The 22,968-nt window shown below is 34.2% G+C and overlaps 1 protein-coding gene across 1 annotated transcript in view; it reads right to left on the reverse strand.

Moving 5' to 3' along the window:
* Positions 1-22,968, reverse strand: part of LOC113997535 (cadherin-12) — a 347,586-nt gene that overhangs the window by 189,412 nt on the left and 135,206 nt on the right. The gene's annotated exons all lie outside the window — the stretch shown is intronic.

Consider the following 22,968-nt stretch of genomic DNA (forward strand, 5'->3'; position numbering starts at 1 on the left):
AATATGAAATGACTAAATGGGAATTCTTCAGATAACATCAGAGCTGATATGCTGTATGTAGCATAAGAACATGCTCGAATACAGTAAATGGTATTTACAGTTTGTAAAATTATGAAGATGGCATTCAGAGACAATATACATCAATGTTTCACTGTTTTAGGAGGATAAAACTTTGTACCATTAATGATTTGGGTTTTGTTCCTTATTTCTCTTTGAAAACACAGGCATATAAATCTAAATTTGTTAGCAGACCCTATAAAAATGAGTAGGTAAAAAGTACTACTTGCCTCTCAACTTACAAGAAATAAGATATATTATTTTGTCTATTTACCACAGCAAGGTACAAGAAAAGGTACATTATTGACCTTACCATCCTTTGATCTTTCTCTAAATTAATGAAATACTAAACACTGAATGTTTTGTTATTGTTGCAGAAATAAACTAAACTGATACTGAACCATCATCCTCAGAGGTCTGTTCTCCCACCCATGTATGCACATACCCTCTATTAGCACTAATGAGAATTATCCATGCATATGGATGAGAGATCAGGCCCCTTAATTTGTTTAGATGAGACCAATTTTAATCAGTGTGAGCTAATGCGTAATTTTGCAGCATGCTTGTGTGGTTGGTGAGTCAACACCTTTGAGGGTTTCACTTCATATTCCAGGAGTGCCTGTGTAAGCTGAGAATTTTTTAAACAGAATAATGTCAGAATATTAGTTAGGAATATTATTCTCATGGTACTGGACCCTGGTGAGAAGAAGAGGATTCATAATGACATTGACTGACCTCACAAAAGCGAACCAGGACAGAGAGCGACTGTTGAATGCCAGAAACATGATTTAACATTAAAAATGCTTAAAGCCATTGCTTAGGTCTCTTGTTGAAATCGGATTTGTCTGTCACGTATTGGCTTCATAAGCCACCAGCGTGCCTGTAGCAAATGTGGATAGAGCCTTCCTTCCCAAATCTTCGTTCGCGAAGCCCAGCCATGAGGTCTCTTGTAACAGATCATTGCTCTTGTTTATTAAACACAGGTCAGTAAACTTATCTTCCTGGTAAATCTTCAAAATTTGCATAACCTGTTAACTTCACAGCAACCTCATACTAAGTTCAGTAAACATGTTTCTTCAAACAAAACAAGCATCAAGAAAAATTATTAAAATGCATTACACAAATAAAACTAAAACACACCATACAAGGTGAGACCTAAGACTTGCTCAGAGAAAAACTTATGATACTCTGACCTCCATTTGAAAATGAGTTTCAGTCTCAAAAACAAAAAACCATTTTTATGTCAAATAAACTGTCTTTCCCCTACTACATTTTTACTGTTAGTCATCTTCCTAACTCACTTACAGCAATCCCACTCCACAGAAATCAGGCTGTTTTTTGAGATGCATAACTGTGAAGACATTGCCTGTTTTCACAAATAAAAAGAACATATAGACAGATACATATAGAAGCTTTTTTTGTTTGTTTTGTTTTGTTTTCTGAGAGAAAATACAAGACACCTCCCAAAATTGAAGATATGTACCTTTAGGTAAAGGACAAAAATCTGCACCTGTAAAAATGTACCTATAAAAGAGGTCTAGTGTAACCTTGTAGTGCGTCCAACAATTAGCCAGTCTGAAACAGAGAGTCAACTAAAAATGTATAAAAAGTTCTAAAAACACCCTCATGTGCCATTTTTTCTGCCTTATTCCCACAAAGATCAAAGAGCTGTTCCTACTAAATTTGGCATGAGGCCAGCAATATCTAACCAGTAACTGACACAGATACACAATGCTGCAGTTTCAAGAGATGATATTTTTAGTCCAATGAGTGATGGAAAAGTGAGCCAACCATTTGGAAAGCTGCATTATTTCATTCTAATACATTGCATCACTCTCGGTGTCTCAGTGGGGAAGAGGAGAGAGGGAAATGGTCTAAACACACATGCAGACATACACTCTATGCTGTGTACAGCACATAAATTTCCAAACACTTGGAGATTTGCAATTTCATATTAAGTCTGATGAGAAATTATTAAAGGAATCATGAGCATGTGGTAAAAGGCACATTATAAAGGCAGTTACATGGATTTCACAGTAGGGTGCATTTTTCTTACATATAAACATTTATAAATAAGTACTTATTTATTTATTCCAAACACATATCCACCAAAATCATAATAATGGTAGTGAGAAAGAGCGATACAGTATTGGGGTGCCTTTTTTAACTTGCTAAAGAGTAAATGTTTTTAAGGTAGACAACACATTGCACCACTGATTTCTTCATGCAAAAATAGCTTTTGAAATTCAATACTGAGATTGACATTAAAATTTAAATGCAAGAGAAATTTAAATTTAAGAGAAATTCCTCTGAGATATCTGTTTAGACTAATTAATTTAAAACCATATTGTAGAGTATGTATAGAGAAAACAAAACTGGATAGTGGAGTTAAGAATTTGTATCAGAGGTGGTGCTTGGTAAATTATTAGCACATAATTTTTACTACAGATATTTTCCAGAATTTAAAAAAGTATTAAAATGTAAGATTGCTATAGAAGTTTTCTAAGTGAATCATATTTTGTTGCTACCTAAATTTACGTAACATTTATAAGATAAGGACTTATTTACATGAGTCTTAAGTGTCTGAGGGACAAGCAAACTTTAGTGCGTAGTTACTAAAAGGAATCCATAGCTTATGTTAACTGGAATAAAGAACTCAAACTGTAAAATCTTAACAAACTGATCCCAGTTGTATATCATAATACATATTTGGGAAGTTATATAAACTCTACCTCAGACAATCCCCAAATAAAATCTATGCACAAATAAATTAGCATCATGGTCTCAAAGCAGTCTCTAATATAATTTTCTTCTCTTCCCCAGGCCAATTTATGTTCCACATCAAATTTAGCACATCTGCACAGCATTTAAGAAACCTTCCCAAGCTAGAAGTGTAGTATCCAAGATACAAACTGCTGTATTTGAAATTAATCTTCAAATTGTATTTATTTATATAGTACCTCTGGAGTCAATGACAGCACTCTTATCATGTTTATTTCTCTGTACAATTAAAACAGAATTTCAATAAACCATATCAAAATGAAAGGACTTTGGCATGAAAATTTCACTGCCAGCAACAACTCATAGATTAAATAACCTAATCTTTCTAGCACCTAAGTAATTCACAAGGTGAATTACTTTACCATCCTCATTTAGTTGAGTTACTGGAGGATTTAGCACTATTGAAAGGTAAAAACTAAGTTCCTATTCTGGTCTGCAGAAACAGAGGCAGAAAAAAACATCCAAGACAACTTTCATTGTTTGCTGGTCAATGTGTAATCACAGACATATTAAACAGAAAATTCTACCCACAGAACTGTATATTTTCTTTCCAGTGTACACCTGTATTACGTAGACCTGTTAAGAGAGAAAGATGTCACTAAATTTCCTTTCCCCAGCATTGTATATTTGCTATAGAATAAATGTAAAAGATGGTACTCTACTGTAGAGGGGGAAATTTGAATGGAGTACAATAATTATTGATAAAAAAAATAATAAAAAATTTAAAATTGTCCCTTTCTAAAGAACTTGTTTTAGATTATCCTCTATTGCTTCAAATGAAGTATTCAAATGTATTTTCCTGTTTATACCTTTTGAAAACTACCATCAAGGAGGTCTTCAACTGGTCATTAAATTATTGTTTTCTAAATCTTTAAGAACATTTTTAGGATTCATCCACTTTTTTTTTTTTAATTACTATTGTAACAACTACTTAAAAAATTTTATTACAAAAATATACATGGGTAATAATCTATGAATATTGTTTATAGTTTCCTGTCCATCTGTTTTATTTACACTAGTCTCTACATGATTTACAGTCATGACCTTCCCCATTTAATTTAGCCATAATTGCATAAAAAATATTAAGGCAATAAAAGTAGCGCAGTTGCTTGATGAAAATAAAAATTATTTTAATAAATTAAATTTTAACGAAGTGAAAAAAGTTCTTTTGGTTACAGTTCAACTGTGTATCTTAAAATAACAATGGCAGAAGCTTAATGAGAAAAAATACTGAGAGGAAAACTCTTCACAGAGAACTGACATGGAGGCAAGGCAAAACTAATTTTTGTAAATTCTGTGAAGAGACTTATTCCTCTTCCATCAATTTCTATGAATGCCTTAATCACTATAACTTAGATCAATTAAATGTACATGGAAAAAATTGACTGAGCAGCTCTCATGCAGTTCCCATACTTGATTCAAAGGACACATCCTACACATCTAGCTTGCTTGCTTTCTTTTTTTCTTTCTTTTTCTTTGTCTTTCTTTCTTTCTTTCTTTCTTTTTTCTTTCTTTCTCTCTTTTTCTTTCTTTCTTTCTTTCTTTCTTTTCTTTCTTTCTTTCTTTCTTTTCTTTCTTTCTTTCTTCCTTTCTTTTTCTTTCTCTCTCTCTTTCTCTCTCTCTTTCTCTCTTTCTCTCTTCCTTCCTTCCTTTGCCTTTAGGAAGCCTTTAGGAAGCACCTCTACAAAAATCAACGTCTCATGAAGTTTAAAGTAGGGCATGAGGGCCTGGGAAAGACTTGAGGGTCATAAAGATTCTATCACATGGCAGAGAACAATAGCACTTGCCAAAGCTAATGGAAAAAAAAGAGGTTAAACTCTTCTGTGTCCTGGATGCTTTACAACCATTTCCAGAAATTTATTACTGAGTAACTAATATGCCTTTCAAAAATAATAAACATATGAATTCATGTACCCAATGTACAGCTCACTCAGCCTAGTTGTACACTTGGGTTGATACATTTAGAATGGTCTTGAGTACTGAGTTAAATTCAGTCAGACTGGCAAAAAATAACTGTCTGAGTTGTTAGCCAAAATTTTGCGCGAAATTCTTCATATTCATTGTCCATTTTCTAACTGCTCCTTTCCATAGCAAATAATGTAAAAGATCAGAAACAAGAACGATCTTTGATTTTACAGCTTTGTCCATTTTTGTCTTGAATTTTACAGATATTTTACACAGGTTAACTTTATAATAACTCTAGAGAAGAAAAAGATGAAAACAGTAAATAAAAAAGAACTGATGCAAAGAGATATATAGTACTCAAAGTTATGAAACAGACTTTAGAGAAGGTGCAGCTGCTCACCACCTATTGGAGTCATGCTGCGATGGCACAAGACAGAAATTGAAGTCTGTTTAGACCTTTTTCTGTCAACAGAGAACATGCTTTTTTGAGAACAGCTTTGAATCAAAATATTGAACTGGAAAATTATCCAGCTCCATATCCTCCTTTACTTTTTACTAGCAAATTATTTATGTGTGGCCAACAGGACCAGGGCAGTGATTGTCCCTCTGTACTCAGCAGTGGTGAGGCTGCACCTCAAGTACTGTGTCCAGTTCTGGACCCCTCACTATAAAATATTGAGGTGCTGGAGCGTGCCCACAAAATGGCAACGAAGATGGGGTTGAAGCACAGGTTTGACGAGGAGCAGCTGAGGGAACTGCAGTTGTTTAACCTGGAGAAAAGGAGGCTCAGCAGGGACCTTATCCCTCTTTCCAACTTTAAAGGAAGTTATAGTGAGATGAGTTTCGGTCTCTTCTCCCAAGTGACAAGTGATAGGACAACAGGAAATGGCCTTAGGTTGCCTCAGAGAAGAGTTCATTTGGCTATTAGCAAAGATTTCTTCAAGGCTTTTCAAGCACTGAAACAGGCTGCTCAGGGAAGTTGTAGAGTCATAATCCCTGGAGGTATTTAAAAGGCATATAGACATTTTTTGGGGCATGGTTTGGTGGTGGACTTGACAGTGTTAGGTTTACAGTTGAACTCGAAGATTTGAAAGGTCTTTTCCGACCTAAATGATTCTCTGATTCTATCATTTCCACTGCCTTCAGTTCTTTATGTCTATAAGATGATGGAGAGCTTCAGTGTTTTGCTACTTATTTTCACCGGTTTTGGACAAAAATCTCATTAGTACTCTAAAATCTCACCATGGTAGTTTAATGTTTTTTAAAGCCTGAAATGCAAATTAATGCAAAATGAAACTCAGAGGATATACTTCAGGTAAACTGAAATGAAATAATTGTTGGTCTTTTTTTAAGAATGCTTTCATTCAATATTTTATCTACTTGATTATGTTTTGCCCCTTGAAATATGTCTTTGTTTGGACAAAATACCTCTGACAATCATAATTTTAAAATTATGTTACAGAGCTGATGATTTGCAAGCTATCCATAGATATTCGAATGTTCACAAAACCAACTGTAATAGAAGTAATCTTTTTGTTGATTAGATGTGTTGACTTATTTCAGAAAGCTCTGTATTTTGTGAATCTTCTTGCATGCACCAAAGAAAAAAAAAAGAACTCTCATTTAGAGTACATGTGCAAATGTTGTTCCTTTTCTTACTAACTTATGTATTTTGTCTTGCTTTGGAAAGACATGCATATGTTCTTGTCTAGCTCTTCTACCCAATGTACACTTCTACTCAAAAGAAAATCTTTCAAATTCAGGTATTGAGAAAGTGAAACAGAAAATTGTACAACACTTGACCAGCCTAGAAGTTTGGGTTCTACTCAGAGTTGGTCTCAGAGAACCTTGCCTGGACTCCAAGTGCTCAACACTATCTTCAGGCAGAGGCAACAGTGCAGTCAATAGTTTTCATAACAGCACATCCTCGCTTGACATCTCCGTTGTCCCGCTTTTCCCATTTTGAGATACCTCTCATAGAAACTCCCCATTAAGCTCTGGAAAGCTTTGAATTCCTGAATTCTAAATCCAAAAGGCAGTTGGAAGAAATGATATGGCACTTCTCATACAGGAAAAAAACTTTTTCTTTCCTTTTTTGTCTCTTTTTCAGATGAAGTATTCCAAAACTACACAGGCAATTGGTACTACATGTATCAGAAAGACAGAGACCTAATTTTGTCTCTTAACTTTTCCCTTATGGAAACCTAGAATTCTGTTCCATTTCTTCTTTTTCACTATGTATCTTCCACTGCATGCTGCTCTTGTAGTTAAGTGGGAATCATTTTCTGGCTATCTGCAAGAGCAAGTTTCAGCAGTGAGCATGGAAGTGACACAGTCATTTCATTAAAAATCTTACTCATCTCTTTCTCTCTCGTTCTCATCAAGAAGAAAGAACATCAGTCCCGACAGGAATTATTAGGACAGGAAGTTTCTGTTACATCAAACAAGGGAACATTACGGGACTTCAAGTTTAAAGGGTATGAAATTCAGAAAAGGACTTAAAGATGGGTAGTATAAAGATATATGGGTTGTACCTTGATTACTTTAATTTGTCTATTATTGTGACTACTAATTTTCTTTATAGAATTTCATATAAAAATAGAGGAAGAAGAATGCTAGCTTATTTGACAATTTTATTAACACTGAATTTGTTTTTTTTAATTAGGATGGGGGGAATCGTGAGCTGTAATTACTATTATGTTCAGTTTAGAATTCAAACAGAATCCTTATGAACATGGGCAAGTTAGAACCAGCAATAGAAATTTCCTATTACTTATTCTGAAGTTAGAGTTACTTTAAGCAAATAGGAGGAGAAGCTAGAAACTGAAGAGATACTATGAATAATGAGGACTTTTATTAATAATAACACAGTGAAACTTATGGCCAAATATTAACAGAAGCAGAACAGAAACCATTTGATTTTCAATATCAGTAAATTATTTATTCAAATTAATTACAAAAATGAATGCCTATAAGAACTGTGGAATAAACATATTTATGTCCAGTATGTTATTTTTATACAGCTCCTTGAAAGAAGCTAAAAAGGTCTCTTGCAGTAACAGCTTCATATAATGAAATTAAATCAAGTTATTAAAGTTGGTGCAGTTATAGCACTGCAGGTAGGAGGAAGAGTCTTCACTTCATGTATAGAAAGTTATAGAGTATAAAAAGAATTATCATTGTCCTTCATACTATGTCCAGAACTTAATTTTTTTATAAGCTAAAATAGTGCCTGTTTCCTTGTGTCTTACGAAATATAATACATCTCAGAGAGAATAAGCACTGTAATTTTCTTCTACTGCAAAACTGGATTGATGCTCTCCCATGTCTGACTTGCTTCTGTCCTGAAGGAGTCTGGAGAAAAAAACCTCAACTCAGTAAAGCAAAAGTCCAAAGAGAATCCTTGCTAGGGCATGGTATAACAGGCTGACTGGTTTACATTTTCTTCATCCTAGCCTACTGGGTAAATCACCACCTGACTTCTACTACGTTTACTATTCATCTTCTATATTTTAATACAGGTTACATAAGAACTGCACGGCTACTGAACTTTAGTGCAGGACACTATAAAATCAGTTCCTTCTTAGTGGTCACACATTTTAGAAGCTGAAGTAAATTGACATAAAATAGTCTGCACCAATTAAAAGAGCAGTATGTTGTTCTGCTGTGGTTAGCATCATTTTGTTTTTGCCAGGAAAATTATATTTTACATTAAAAGCTTTATGCTGTCTTTAACATTCTATGCTTTCTGCATCAATGTGTTGTTGTCTCAAGGTTATTAGTAGAAAAATTCAATTACAGAGAAATACAAGAAGGCAATTGCCATAAACAAAGAAAGCACATGATACATTTAAATTTTCAAGAATCCATAGCTGTGTTTTTATGACTGTTATTTCTTCACAGCAGTGATTGTAACATTGATGAACATAGTATGGAGTGAGATGCTGTCAAGATATGCTACAAAGAAAGATCCTCCTGTGTTCTTAAGACTTGGTTCTACTTTCTTTAGCTTTTGAAAGAGTATCAGATCTTCCTCCAGTACAACTGAAATCAATGACAGATGTTTCACTGCATCAAGATCTGATAATCTTTTTTACAGTATAATGTAAAATTAAATAGCTATTCTAAAGTCAGCACACTTTATAAAACCTGATGTAAGGATTTGTCCCAGTGAATGTGTCATTGACCTCAGTGTGAACAGCTTTTAGTGATGAGATATAAACAGCATGTCTACACACCTAAGCACATGACTTTTTATGGTTTCTTTCACTTATATGACAACAGGAATTCAACTTGAAGTAACAGAAAATGCCAGTACCAGACAGATACCAACATTATCTGTTCTTATGGAAACTTATAACATTCTGGAATAGTCTCACTGAAATGACTTAATTCATTTGGTATGTTTGAGACACGATATATTATATTTATTGAGAGAAGAGTTTACATGCTGCATGCAGTTTTAAAATGTACTTTCAAACTGCAACTGCTAATGTAAACAAAGTGGTCCTGAAAGAAATGACAATTTGAATATAACAGAATAAAATTAGAAAAAAGGAATAATTTGGTTTTGGAAGTGATTTAAAGAAATATCATCTTACTTAAATGAAGCTGTCGGACTGAATGCTCTGTCTACTCTATTGTACTTCATTTGTTTTAGGCAAAAGTTAGTATTTTATTTCAAAGAAAAATATAAAATACTTGAAACACATTGAACATAGGAGTCTGATTTTGAGACAAGCTCTAACTTGGCACAGTTGTTACCTACAAATGTGGTATATATGTACATGAGTACATCACAGAAAACTGCACAAGTTGGGGAAGAGGTGTTAGATAAAGAGTTATTGTAGCCTGGTTTACATGAGACTGAGGCTTTACCATTATTTTAGCATGTAGGCTGGAACAGCAGCAAAGGAAACACTCTCCCTCTGTGATTAGAGGATCATAGGTTTGCTACTTTCAGGCCCCTGGAGTTTCAACAGAGTTGAGCCAGTCTTACAGGCACCCTATGGTCAGTCGTCTACAACATTATAGATTAGGCATTTAAAAATCTTGTTCTTATTATAGGCAAATGTCAAATCATCTCCAAAAAAATCGTTACTCACTTTTATCATGTTTCCTGCATTAGCAAACGATAGGATGGGAAATGAAGAAAAAATTATATTATTTCTAGTTCTTATTGCCTGAATACTTCACTATATTAGAGGTGTCTGCAGACCCAATAAGCAAGAATCAGTTTTCAGAAATAACTTAATATTCTATGATCACAGTAACAGCTTCCACTCTCCTTTTATTCCATGCAGTTAAGGGAGCTAAACAAAAGAGAGGAAGTATTTCCTTTGCTTACTTATAGACTGAAATATTTGCTTTTAAAATCCTTCACAACAAGCCCAAGTAAAAGTATGTAGTCTGATCATCTGATGTTGTCACTCTCTGTCTTCATGGGATGACTGTAAACACCATTTCTCAGGTGCTGTTTCCCTGCATTCAGGAGTCCATTTTGACCCCAAAAACATTAACCCAGCCAGGTTGCATTTCTTTCTGTACTGTCATGTAGGACGTACTCTACGCAAAACAAGGAACATTGACCTTGAAAGGAAAGGCGCAGGTGGGGGGGAAATAATAAATCCCACAACCAAACCCATTCAACAGCCCAGACCAAGATCTAAGCTCTGTCAAAATGATTTCTTATTCCATTTTACTGAAGCAGTGCCATGCTTTATCACTTCTGAGTTCATGTCTTACAGCTGAGGCAGCCTACTTGAATTGGCAAGTTGTTTAGTTACAGTATACACATGCTATTCACATTGTCAATATGATTTAAAAGGAAAGAATATTTTGCAGGTGAAATACAGCCACAACTACAACAGGAAGCTGAAATCCAAAGCACTAAAGCACATGTAATTAATTGTTGTGAGTCTTACTATGCTCCTTCTCTTCCCCATTTACAGAAACACTATTGTCAGACTTGTGGCCCTGGTGACTCACTGGTGGAGGTGGCTTCTGCTGACTTCTCACTAACAGAAGTAAAATTGGTTAGCTAATCCGAACTAAATATAATGTACTACTACTTTCTGTTTCATTACAACACTGCACACACAATTATACATAAATTGCAATATAGTGTAAAACACTGCTGAATTTGTCTTGTGACTACACGGACGTTGAAACACCTAAATTAATTGTGAGCATAAAAAAGATGTTTTCCAAGTCGCCAAAGTCCTCCATTTTACAACCGTTAAAATTTACGCTTCATTACACCTGTTCAGAAGTAGTTGTGTTTATTTATAGATATTTTTATAGAAGTAGGTTGAGTTCCTTGGCTTCTGTGGTCCAGTCATACTCCTGCTTTAATAGAATAGATCAAGTATTGCCATATGAGCATAGATTTTTTTTTTTAAAGCAAAAGGCTCTGTATTAAAGTGCAAACCATACCTTAAAATAGCTCTTTGTTCAAACAGCAAGGAAATCAAAACCTTTCTCTTCTTGTAGTTTTCAGATCAGGAAACCTGGATCCAGAATTCTTGAAATGCTCTGCAACTCGGTTTAATTTTATTTTAACATAACTGAAAATTCTTGTGAAGGTAATCTTGAAAGTTGAGCTAATTTTCTATTACACTGCAGTATAGTAACAAACTCTATGCATTTCATGTAAATTAACAACATTATCAGACTACAATGAATCTAAACACTCCTCCATCTGTACTTTGTGATATGTGAATAAATAAAAACTTGAAAGTAATGTAAATGAAGTCACTGACAAAAGATCCATAACATTCAGAACTAGGTCATAAGTGAATGCATTAGTGTTCAATACAATTCCATCTTAGGTTTTAATGCTCACTTTCTTCTTTTGTTCTTGCTGACAATTGATTATCTTTCAGTAAAGTTTACACGTTACCATTAAATGTTAATAATGCATAAATATTAAACACACCATTGTAAAGTCAGAAATACTATTAAAATCCTCAATCTCTGTAGGTGATACTAGAAATTACTAAGATCAGTATCAGTAGTCAGAATCATAAAAATCCTATCTTTCTGGAATTGATAGCAATAAACAATGGGCAACGTACAACAGATATTTAATATGACCACATCTTCCTATAAAAGTGGTGTTAAGAAAGAAAAGATAGCACTTTTTAAATAAGACATTCCTCTTAATATTTCACTATTTTCTATCCTTCTATCTGTATATAATACTTTTAAAATGCTATAACATCTAAAGGCTCTGCATATTCTGAACATCTTAGTAATTTTTTGTTCTCTGGTCTGCTCAAGAAAAAAACCTGAAACTAACCCTCTGAAACACTGATGAGCAGAAATATCACTGTCAGATTCCCCACTGCTGATCCCTGTCAGGCAGGACATTGTTTAAAAAGCAGGCAAAGACTTAAATGTGCATAATTGCTCTAGATTTCAGTCCCACTAGGTGACAATAGCTAGCTAAAGTATACATGTGCGAAAAGCTTTACACCCTCCCAAGGGTGCTAAATCATTGTGTTGGCTCAAATTCGTTTTTTAAGAGCTTTGTTGACTTCACAGCTGGTGAGTTGACACTTTCCATCACTCTACCACTTGGCAACAGATGCCTCTTACTTATGCACAGATGCTGAGTATCCCCCCAACCCTAACATTAGCCTTGTGTTTTGAACTAATTGGGCCAACATAGTTGTAATTAAGATTTGAATAATTAGAAAACTAACATGATTACTTTCACAATTAATCCTTATATTGTACCATTATATCCTCTTTTGGGCTATCCTGCAAAACTCTCATTTCTTTGGGTCCTGTAAATGCATTAACCTTCTAAACATTGGAATAAAAAGGTATTTTGGAGATAATATTAATGACATTTTAAAGGGCTGGTTTCACCCTGATTTTAGAGAGTTATAGTGTACAATTAGACTAGTATTTCCTTTCATTCCATTTGCCCTATATATGGATCCCTTTACAACAACCACACAGGAAAAAAAAAAACAAACACAAGAATGAAAAAAGATTTTTAAGAAACATTTTTCTTATGTGAACATAGATGGATTCAGTGTAATATAGAAGATCTTTAAGATGAGCTGATTTGACTTGATGTCTGGTTTAAAATTGATGCTGAGGAGTAACTGTTAAGCAAAGGAATATAGCTGAGGGGAAAGAAAGAGTCTTTTAAGTAGGAAGTCTGTCCTAGGGAAATGATAACATTAGTACTTGCAAAGAATAGCAGATAGTCTGATTTTAGAGAAAGGAAATAACTGGAAATGAACAATTAAAAACTGAAAGTGATTAGGAAATGTCTATGCAGAGCATGGGGGGTATACAACGTATGTAAGAACTGGATGAATATGTCAATATTTCATGTGTTGGGTATTAGAAACTAATTTTAAACAATGTTCAATCTGGCAGTAATATGCAAAATTAAATGTTCATGTATGTACATGCTCACAGAAATGCCACCTTTTTTTCTCAGATGCATTTACTAACATATACATACAGCAGGAACTGTTTTATCTGCCAATAAAAGTCAAAACTAGTTCAATTTTAATTCTTTGGCATTAGAAAAACAGAATGATAGAGCAGAAACATTATAGCTGTACATGAATATTAATAAGAATCATAATTTAGAAAATGTACATGCTGTTTATAGAAAGTAAAAACTAACTTTTTTCTTTGGGATTCTAGATAATCTACACAGTTCTTGGAACACTACAGGAAGCCTAGTATTTCTGAGTTTAAGAGATCACTCTTAAAGGTAAGAACATTGTTTCATATGATATATTAAGAAATAGCTCTAATCTCACGTGTGTCAGAAAAAAAAGAAAAAATGGAATACGTATTAACTACTGTTTGATAAAGTACATCTAGTTATAGAGAGGAGAGGGAATTTGTTGCAGACAGACTGTCTTGAACTAAAGATTTATCTTTGCTAGTCTCCTCCAGGTATTTAAAACATATTATTCACACAGATATCCAAACTTGCTTTAAAGGGTATTTCAGGAACGTATTTACCAGGGAAAGCAAAGAAACAGGAGCAAGGAAGGAGAAGTGGTTCAGGACAATGAGTAAAGGTTGTAATTACTGTCTACTATTGCTATTGAAAATAAATATACTGCTTCCATATTTAAGAAGATATATAATCTCAATCTCTCTTGCCCCACCAATCCCTTAAACCGAAGTACTAGTGCTTCTGCTTATGGTCATGATAATTCCCAGGATTAATATCTGACATTATGGTAATTTGTGATCACAAGCCAATCTCTTGTAAAAGTTTGAGTTTGGTCTTGAGACAGTGACTTATTATTTCCTTAGGCACAGGAAAGGGAATGTGATGTTAAGGACCTGTGAAGGGAAACATGACTCCCAGAAAGAAGTTATACTAGCCCACTACCCTTGGTTCGCTAGGTGAAGATAAAATGAAAAAAGGAAACGGTCTCCTGACCTTTATGTTGGGCAGATGGAGTACTTTCCAAAAGCTGGGAACAGAAGCCTCTTTGTGGGCAACATGGGTGAGGAAAAGGAGACAAACCAAGTTCGTCTTTTTTTTTTCTCTTTATTTAAAGGCAAAGGAATATTGGCAGAGAACAAAAATAAGTTCAGCAAACTTCAATTTGTCCAGGAGAAAAAGCTCAACAACTGTTGATAGCATCACAGAAGGCATTACAGAAGTAATTACGTCCTCACCTTGTCTCAAAAACTTAGAGCTGCTGCACTGTCCCACATAGGGCACTTCTTTGGTTTAATGACCAAAGAAAGAACTTGTCTATTACTCAGCATCCTGGCCACTGAATGACACTTCAACCCCAGACACAGCAGTACAGTACAAATCAAGATTTAATATCTCTGAAACTTTGGCTTTGTTTAGACATTCCATGAAACTTCAAAGCTCTCCTAAGTGCTTATCAAACCTACATGCTCAGTTACACTCCCTAATTCTATCAATCATAGCCAGTGTACTTCACAGTCACAGCCTGATCCAGTTCCTGATGAAGTAATAGAAGGTTAAATTGATTCTCCATCCAGGTTTGACTCATCTCAAATTTTTTTGCTTCCTCTGTAAAACAGGTTTTGCCAGATACTTCTGTTGCTGTAGGGGTTTTAACTGCAAGGTAATGTACTGAGCAGACTCCAAAACTTTCTTCCATTGTGTGGCTGGTAAACATAATATCCATTTTAATGAAATTAAAGTTAGGTTATAGCTTGACCACAGCAGGGGTGCTTTCACAATACCTTCCATAAAACATAGTTTAATGCGTCAGAGGGATGAATAAGATTATCTAATTATAAATCTCTTGACAATGATTATCAAATAACATTTGGTTTCACAGCAAGCTTGAGAATTTTTACCATTTTAGAATATCAAATTCCAACATATATGAAATTATATACTCGTAGAATTATAAAATGATACGTCAAATTATTACTTAGAATTAGTTTTCATTCCCGTGGCTGTGTTTTGCTTCAATAACAGAGCTATAGATTTTTGCACAATAAAGAAAAAAAGTATTATTCATTTAATTTGTATTTCTAATTATTTTCAGAATGAAAATAAAGATTTAAAATGTTTTAAATGCAATTATAGGGAAGAAGAACTCAATATTAAAAAAAACCTGATGGGTAATTTGATATTTGCAAAGAAAATTAGAAAATTAAAAATAGAACAATAATTTTGATTACTAATACTTCCTTTTTCTGACAGGAGATACTTCTCTATTTACTTGTATTTTGTTTTGATTCTATCCTTCTCACAACATTTATCTCTGTGTTATGGTGCTCTCTGCCTTTTCAAATGTTTGCCTTCAGGGGTATTGATGCTACTGAAGAGCATCATATTTCGTAGATCTGCATTAAAAATCACTTCTTTTTCCTGACAAGCTATTTTAAAAATCACATTTATGCCTTATGAATTGCACTTTAAAAAATATATATCTACATATCCCATGAAAACTAAACTTATCTGACCCAAGTTTGTTTCTTTGCAAGAAGGGCAATTTTTTTCTGGGGACATTAGCACTAAAGAGGTATGAAAGGGACATTTTCCAGAACAAATACTATTCTTTACTTTTACTGGGGAGAGGAAAATATCCTATCAAAAAATTTAGAAGAATGACCCCTAAAATGGCTTCTTTTGCCAGTCTGATGCACTTAAACACTGCATTCAAAAGGTTTTAGGTAGATCAGCTTAGGTTTTGGTTGGTACAACCTGCACTAATAGAAACAACTGAGGTAAAGTGCATGGTAACCAGCTCTACCTCTTCTTTATCAAATAAACAAGATTATATACAGCTAGATTTATTAAATATCAGCTCTTAGGTAAAATCATCATCTGTCACTAGGTATGTGAACAACATGAACTGAGTTCGTACCTTGACTGGACAGAAGACATGCATTTATTTAGAAATAGCTGAGAGACCTTCCATTCAAGATAAAATTAAAACATAGCACCTTCCTATTTTTACCTGAATTAGCATCCCTGGGTATGTATAACAAAAAGGACTGTATAAACATTAGGCAATGAGAAGAGATTGGTAATTCTGGTTTTTCAGCAACCTCCTTCCAACCTCTCCACAGAACTGTAACAACATTTAAGAAGATAGTTAAGTGTGTGAGTTTTCTACTTAACATATTCATGCTCTTTGATCACAAATAGGGCAAAAAAATGTCATACAGTTATTACAGAAAAAGTGAGTTGATTAAAAAAGAGTGACCTTTAGAAAACATTTACAAAAAATGTCCATTGTTTGATGGAAGATAATGCTCCAGGGAGTTACAGGCAGAGTAAAAAATAATTATACCAAATAAACAAACCCACCCAGTTTAAATAACAAGCTTGGAGAAAAATACTTCTACAAGTCCAAACAAACAAACAAATCAAAAACACCACCAAACAAACAAAAACCCACAAACAAACAAAATCGGCCACTTTCTACTATTTCCTCTCTTGTTTTGTTGGATTTTTCAAAAAGTCTTTAATTATTAAAATCATCTAGTTTCTTGCCCTGATGGCTCTGCTCCATCCTGCCATACATAGTATCTTCTCTACACCCAGCCTAGCATTGCTCACATTCTTGGCTGCTGAACTCAAATATATCCTTAACAGATAAATTTTGGCTCTTAAGGTGAGAAAGAGTGACAGGTAATTGCTATGTGTTACATCTGATGAGTAATGCAGAGTGGGATTGAAGTCCATTGATGGACCTGAATAGAGTTGCTTACGCAACCTGCACATCAGACAAAGGGCATTTCCAAATAATAAGAAAAAAGGAGAGGAGAGAAACGAGATGAGGAGACATGAGGACAAATGCAGAAGAAAATTATGGTGTCTGAAAATTTTATTAGATTTATATGCAGTGAGGACCAAAAAATGGGATAGGAATCTTTATACTGAATCATAAAAACATCAGAGAGAAGTGCTACTCTTCAAAAAGCATTTTAATTAGCAAATTCCTTTGAGTGGTTTCCTTATTAGCACTTACCTTCTCAACACAACCTCTCAACCTCTGCATACATATGCACACTTTCAAATTGAAGCCAGGTATATCACATTTTCTTTATTTATTTATTTGACACGTGCTTATTCAAGTAGCAGTTCAAAGGTGGAAAGGCCAAATTACCAAAAGATTTTGTTTACAGAAAATCTGAATCCCACTACCTAGGAGGTCAGACTTAAAAAAACCCACCCAAACAAAAAAGGAACAACAATAAACTATTTAAATATGATATTATGAAACATCTGTATTGAGAGGACTGTTCATCACACAGTGATAGAAAAATAGGGACCTCTACTGAAAGGCACAGGGTTGGTTTTTTTCCTTCTTTTTCTTGTACTAGTGTAAATCAGGACTTCTGTAACACCTATTTAGAATTACAGTGAGATAGATCTACACTACGCAGGTTTACTTATGCCCTAAATTATTACTAATTCTGTAGAAAAGGAATAAAAAGTGTTACTTGTGACAGGCAATGCAATGAATTTATATTCCATTTTCTTTTTTTAAGAGATATAGCTATCTATTTAAAATTATGGCAATCAAGTACCATGAATACTATTAGTATTTTAGGGAGAACTAAAAAGACAGTTAAAAAGCAAACATACAAGTTTTCCAAATGGCAGTGAAATGGCTTTTCATTTTTTTAATATAGTTATTACTCCAGTTAAATGAATGAAATATTGCTTGAACTTGAAGAGTTTTTATAGAAAGTTTGTTGCAACTAAATTTGAGGGAATTTGGCAGAATTTGGTAGAATGGCTTCATCATCAAATCCTTAGCAGAAGTATGGAGTAAAAGTCAGTTCAGACTGTCAGTTAAGATATACTAGTTTTTAGCTTTTCTTCATCCTACTAGTATTCTTAGAAATCTGTCATTAAATTTTACTATCTGGTATATTTGTTCCATTTAACAACACTGTTTTTATTTGCATCATTTTCTTTAAAAGGAAAAATGAACCATGGCATGGGGTCTTTTTTTTCCCTTTCAGATTATGTGTTAAACTAAATATAAATCAGATATGTGAAAGTGTGTAACATACACACAGAGTCAGTATGCCTGAGGACAGAATGCCAAGAAGGTGTTTCTTAATAAGTGTACTTTGTGATCTCCATAGTGGCTTTTAAGAGAGTTGTTTAAGCTATCATCTCAACTCCATATACAGAAATACTGCAGTGTATATATATATATACATATATATATATGTATATAAAAGGTCCAAGGGGACTGAAGAGCATAAGGGAATGATAAAGCAAGTCAGAATCTGGGTCACCAGTTCAAACCAAGTCCTGTGAATAGTGGTTGAACTGCAGGAACAAACCAAAACCTTTGTGAACTGAATAAATGACCACAGACAAGTGTTTGGCAAATGTGTGTCTGCATTTACAATTACATTTAGCACTTGCTGGCAGCCTTCAGAGAATAGCAGCCAAAAACCTACGTAAGCTTATAGACTCTAAATGACCTAGGTCAAAAAGCTGGATTATGGGATCATTGCAGAAGCACATTGTTGATCAAGAAAAGTCAAAAGTCTTATCTGTTTTCTGGAAAAGGAGTGGATTTGAATACTTATGTACCTTCACTGGGGAAAAAAAATTAATTGGAACAATTAGATCAACTAAGTAAGTCACAATGGTGTTTTGTAGGTATATTTGTTGTGCTGGACAAAGTATTAGCACAGTCAGTGAGTAAATACATGCATGAAAAGAATAATACATCTAAATTAGGACCTAAATTTGGAAACTACTTATCCAAATCATGTGACCAAGTATTTATCATCAGTTTTGGAAATTGTTCTAAATTTACTGTAGTATGAAAGTTGACGGACAATATAATTGTGTTACCTTAATATACAACTTTTAAACTTAACGTGGGAGACAGCACTTTATTGTGAGTTAGGTACTTGCACATTTTCTTAGTTTGAATCTCAGAACTATACATTTCTTATTAATGTCTCCATAAAGTTTTCCAGCCTGAGCTGTGATTACAGGTCTGGGCCATTTAGCACAACAACACAGAGATGGACTTCAGCACCCACAGACCCCAAATCACACTCTGCTGGGACACAGGACAGTAAACATAGCTTACATCATACGTATGCCAACCAATGCAGTCATTGCCTTATAAAATATTGACAGCTGAGACATCTGCAACAGAAAGATACCCTGTCAGCTTAGAACTGTCTGGTTCATTAACAAGTCTGATCCTTTCAGGAAGACTCTCCTCATCCTCAAAACTGAAGGGATACAGTTGACAGAAACTGAACCACAGCTGCTCCCAAAGCAACTGGACCAAGCCTCATGATGTAATATCTTAGCTCTCATCTGGTGGGGATAAAAAGAGCCTCTTTAAATGATCCATTGCAATATTAGTATTGTAAAATATATATGGGAGCATTTGAAAACATATGTTTTTGATTTATGATAAATACAAAGTCCAGTAATCAACATGGCAAGGTAGGTTTTATTTTACTTTGATGTAGAATTTTTCTACCTGGAAGATTTTTCCCCTGCTTAAACCGCCAGGCTTGAAGGTTCAACAAGAAAGAAGACTGAAGCTTTCTCCCTCCCAAAACAGCACTGCAGCCTCAAAGTTTGCTATAAAATAATTACCTCAACAAATATTCAGTGATACGTGCCAAATCCAATGCCTTCAATGAGTTACATTTCTACAAAACAAGTGGACCTTAGTGAAAGTTTCTATCATAAAGGAAAACAGCCTTTAAATCAACTAATTATAAGTCTGAGAAGACATTCAGGAAGTGTAACTTTCACAGTGGCTTGAAAATATGCTCAAAATTTAAATATTTGAAAGCATAATATATGAGTATATACATTGTAATCTACGTTTCTTTTTAACTGTAAGGTATGCTTTTGCAAGAACAATGACATTCTGAGGTATACAACTTAAACCTTGCAGAGTCTGTTTCCACGAACCAGATAAGAGCATGGGATTTCTGCAGTGTAGACCCACACATAGACTCCAAAGCTGGAAACAGAACCACCTCTTACTGTGCTAGTTACTTACTGTACAGTGTGCAGAGGTACAGCCCCTGATATAAAGGGTGTAAGATTAAAAACAATTTAAAAAAATAGAGAAAAAGAGACGGTAGAATGTTGGAGCACACACATCCCATTCTTGTGAGCACTGGAGTGTTTTCAGAGAGGGTTTTCTGTTTCAATTAAAAATGAAAAGTTTACACAACTGTGAAAAGTGATGTTCCTGTGGCATAAGAAGAAAGAGGATCATTTCTGAAAATAACGGAAGAAGGAGGGACAACGAGAGTCTGGTGGGACACAACAGTCTTGCCAGGAAAGCTGATGTTAGTTCTTCAGTGCATGTTAATAACACGGGGTTTGAAAAGCAAATTCGGGTAAAGCAAATTCCCCACACAACTGTGGAATTTCATTAGCCCTTGAAGCTTATTCTATCTCACCCTCACCCTATCTTCTTGAAATGATATATCTCTTTATTTTACATTATCTGGATTATGAACTATAGTTGTTGTTTTCTCTTTCACATATCACTGTCTCTGTTTTAACAGAACTGTTCCTTGTTGTTCTATGTTTGGTTTTATGTCACCTTTCATAGAGCTCCCTTTGCTTTATCCATTTCCAAACCTCAATTTATTAAATTTCCCTAAAAATCTCCTAAAACATAAAAGCAATAGCATCAAACACTAACTTTCAATGGAGTTGGGCCACATAGTAATCATATACATCTGTCAGTAATAAGGAGACATAGCTTTAGGCAAAAAATTTAACACTGACCTCATTCAAAGAACTTGAAATATCTGAAATAAATTTGAACTCTACATACAGTTATGTATTTAATAGTATTTGATATGGCCCTAGAGTAAAAAAAAAGTTCAAGATGGGGAACTAGGCTATACTGACATGTCTTCCAGTGCCTTCCTGTGTAACCTGTCTTCCTATGTTTAACAAATCTGAAAAACTTCAGTAAGTCAGATGCCCCAAAATATTTGTTTAATGAGGAATGTTATTTCTCATTTGCTGAGATCACTTTATGAGGACCATAACTACATATGAAGAAGCCCACATTTCAGCAGTGGAAATGATCAGAAAATAATTATACCATTATTGTGTGTTTTTCTCAAAACATGAGGAAAACTAGCATTTCCCTGTGTTAGGTAAACTGTCATGTCATAAAATGTCTGAAGCTGGTACACTGGAAAGTATGCACTCTTCACTTAGAAGAAGATAGAACATGTGATCTTGTAAAATAATAACAGAGATGTAAGTGTATTTGTAAGACTTGTTTAGAAACCCACAGACACACTGTCATGAAAGCGTGACTTATTTATTTTTTACTTACAACAACAGCTTTGTGAGACAAAAGGAGAACAAAGCCATCATGTCAAACAATGTTTGTAGTCAGACCTTGTGAAACACTGGAATGGAACTTCCAGTTATTTTCATTTAACCTGGATGTCTGCAACTGCAATTCTTTTACACTTGATTTTTTTTTTCCATGTAGTGCATTAAGTTATTGTATTTCGACCTTTTTTATAATGAATACTCTGATGTATATGAAAGAATATCAACTATGCTGACAAACCACTGATTATTCATGAAAGAAAAAATGTGAAGACAGATATAATGGAAGCTCATATCTACATTGAAATATTTCTAACCTGGTCAAGACTTACATCTCTGGGTAGAAGAAGCACAAAATTTAGTAAATTTCATATAACTGTAACACAAAAAAAGAAGTGAACCATATGTTACAACAAAATAAGGATCAGTGCCTGTTAACTATTTCCACAATCATCTTCTTTTCCAAAAAAAAAAACAAAACCATAACTTTCAAAAATCATTTTCAAGAAGAAAAATATACTGATATACAGTTAAAACTGTCAGTATTCTTTGACTATTCCCCCAAAACCTCAGGTCTTTTTCTCCTATGTTAATGGTTTTGTAAGAAAGAGAACTAGTATTTCTCACTGGAAAAGCTAATGGAATCAGTAACAAACCGGAGTTACATTTCCCTGACTTGTTCTTTTTCTTTTTTTTTCTTTTTTCTTTAATTTGAGGGGGGGGTAGGATGGAGTGCATGGTGGGGTGGGGTGGAGAGGAGGAGTGGAGCAGGGCAGAGGCTTGAGAGGTATATTTCCATATCGAATACCTGAGTTTTTAATGCATGATATAGAGATGTGAATTGTATATACAACAGTGGATGATAACCATTTAATGACAATAAACAGTATTGGCTAAAAAAAAAAGAAGTGCAATTAATTCACACTTTCATAAACTGCCTAGGAGTTATACATTTATCTAAGCCATGAAGATTTGAAATCACTTAGCTTTCTACTGATCTTTTCTTCCTGTTATGACAGACTTTTAAACATAATATGTTAACTTTTGTAGATAACAGAGAAAACACTGACATGTTTAATACAACAAATCTTCATTTAGTCCTTTACAGTATTAAAAAGTTTGGGCTCTTTACAAGATCCTTAATTATATCCCTTGACAACATAGCTATCAAGTGTGGACTTGACTGAGACTATCCAACTCAGTTCAATTTAGATATTTGAGGGTGGATATGCCATAAGTACATAGATAGCTAACTCCTGGCTGTGTAAGAATCCCTGATGTTTTCTTATTACTCATTTAATCTTTCAAGACAGCCTTTCTCATCTACTCTCTTTTTTCTTTCCAGATAAAGATCTTCAAGTATCAATATATTTCTTTTGATATGCCTCACTTTCTATCACCCCATGAAAAAA

Source organism: Pipra filicauda, unplaced genomic scaffold (assembly GCF_003945595.2).
Source record: "Pipra filicauda isolate LSUMZ 115617 unplaced genomic scaffold, ASM394559v2 scaffold99_size2403431_pilon, whole genome shotgun sequence".
Taxonomy (NCBI): Eukaryota; Metazoa; Chordata; class Aves; order Passeriformes; family Pipridae; genus Pipra; species Pipra filicauda.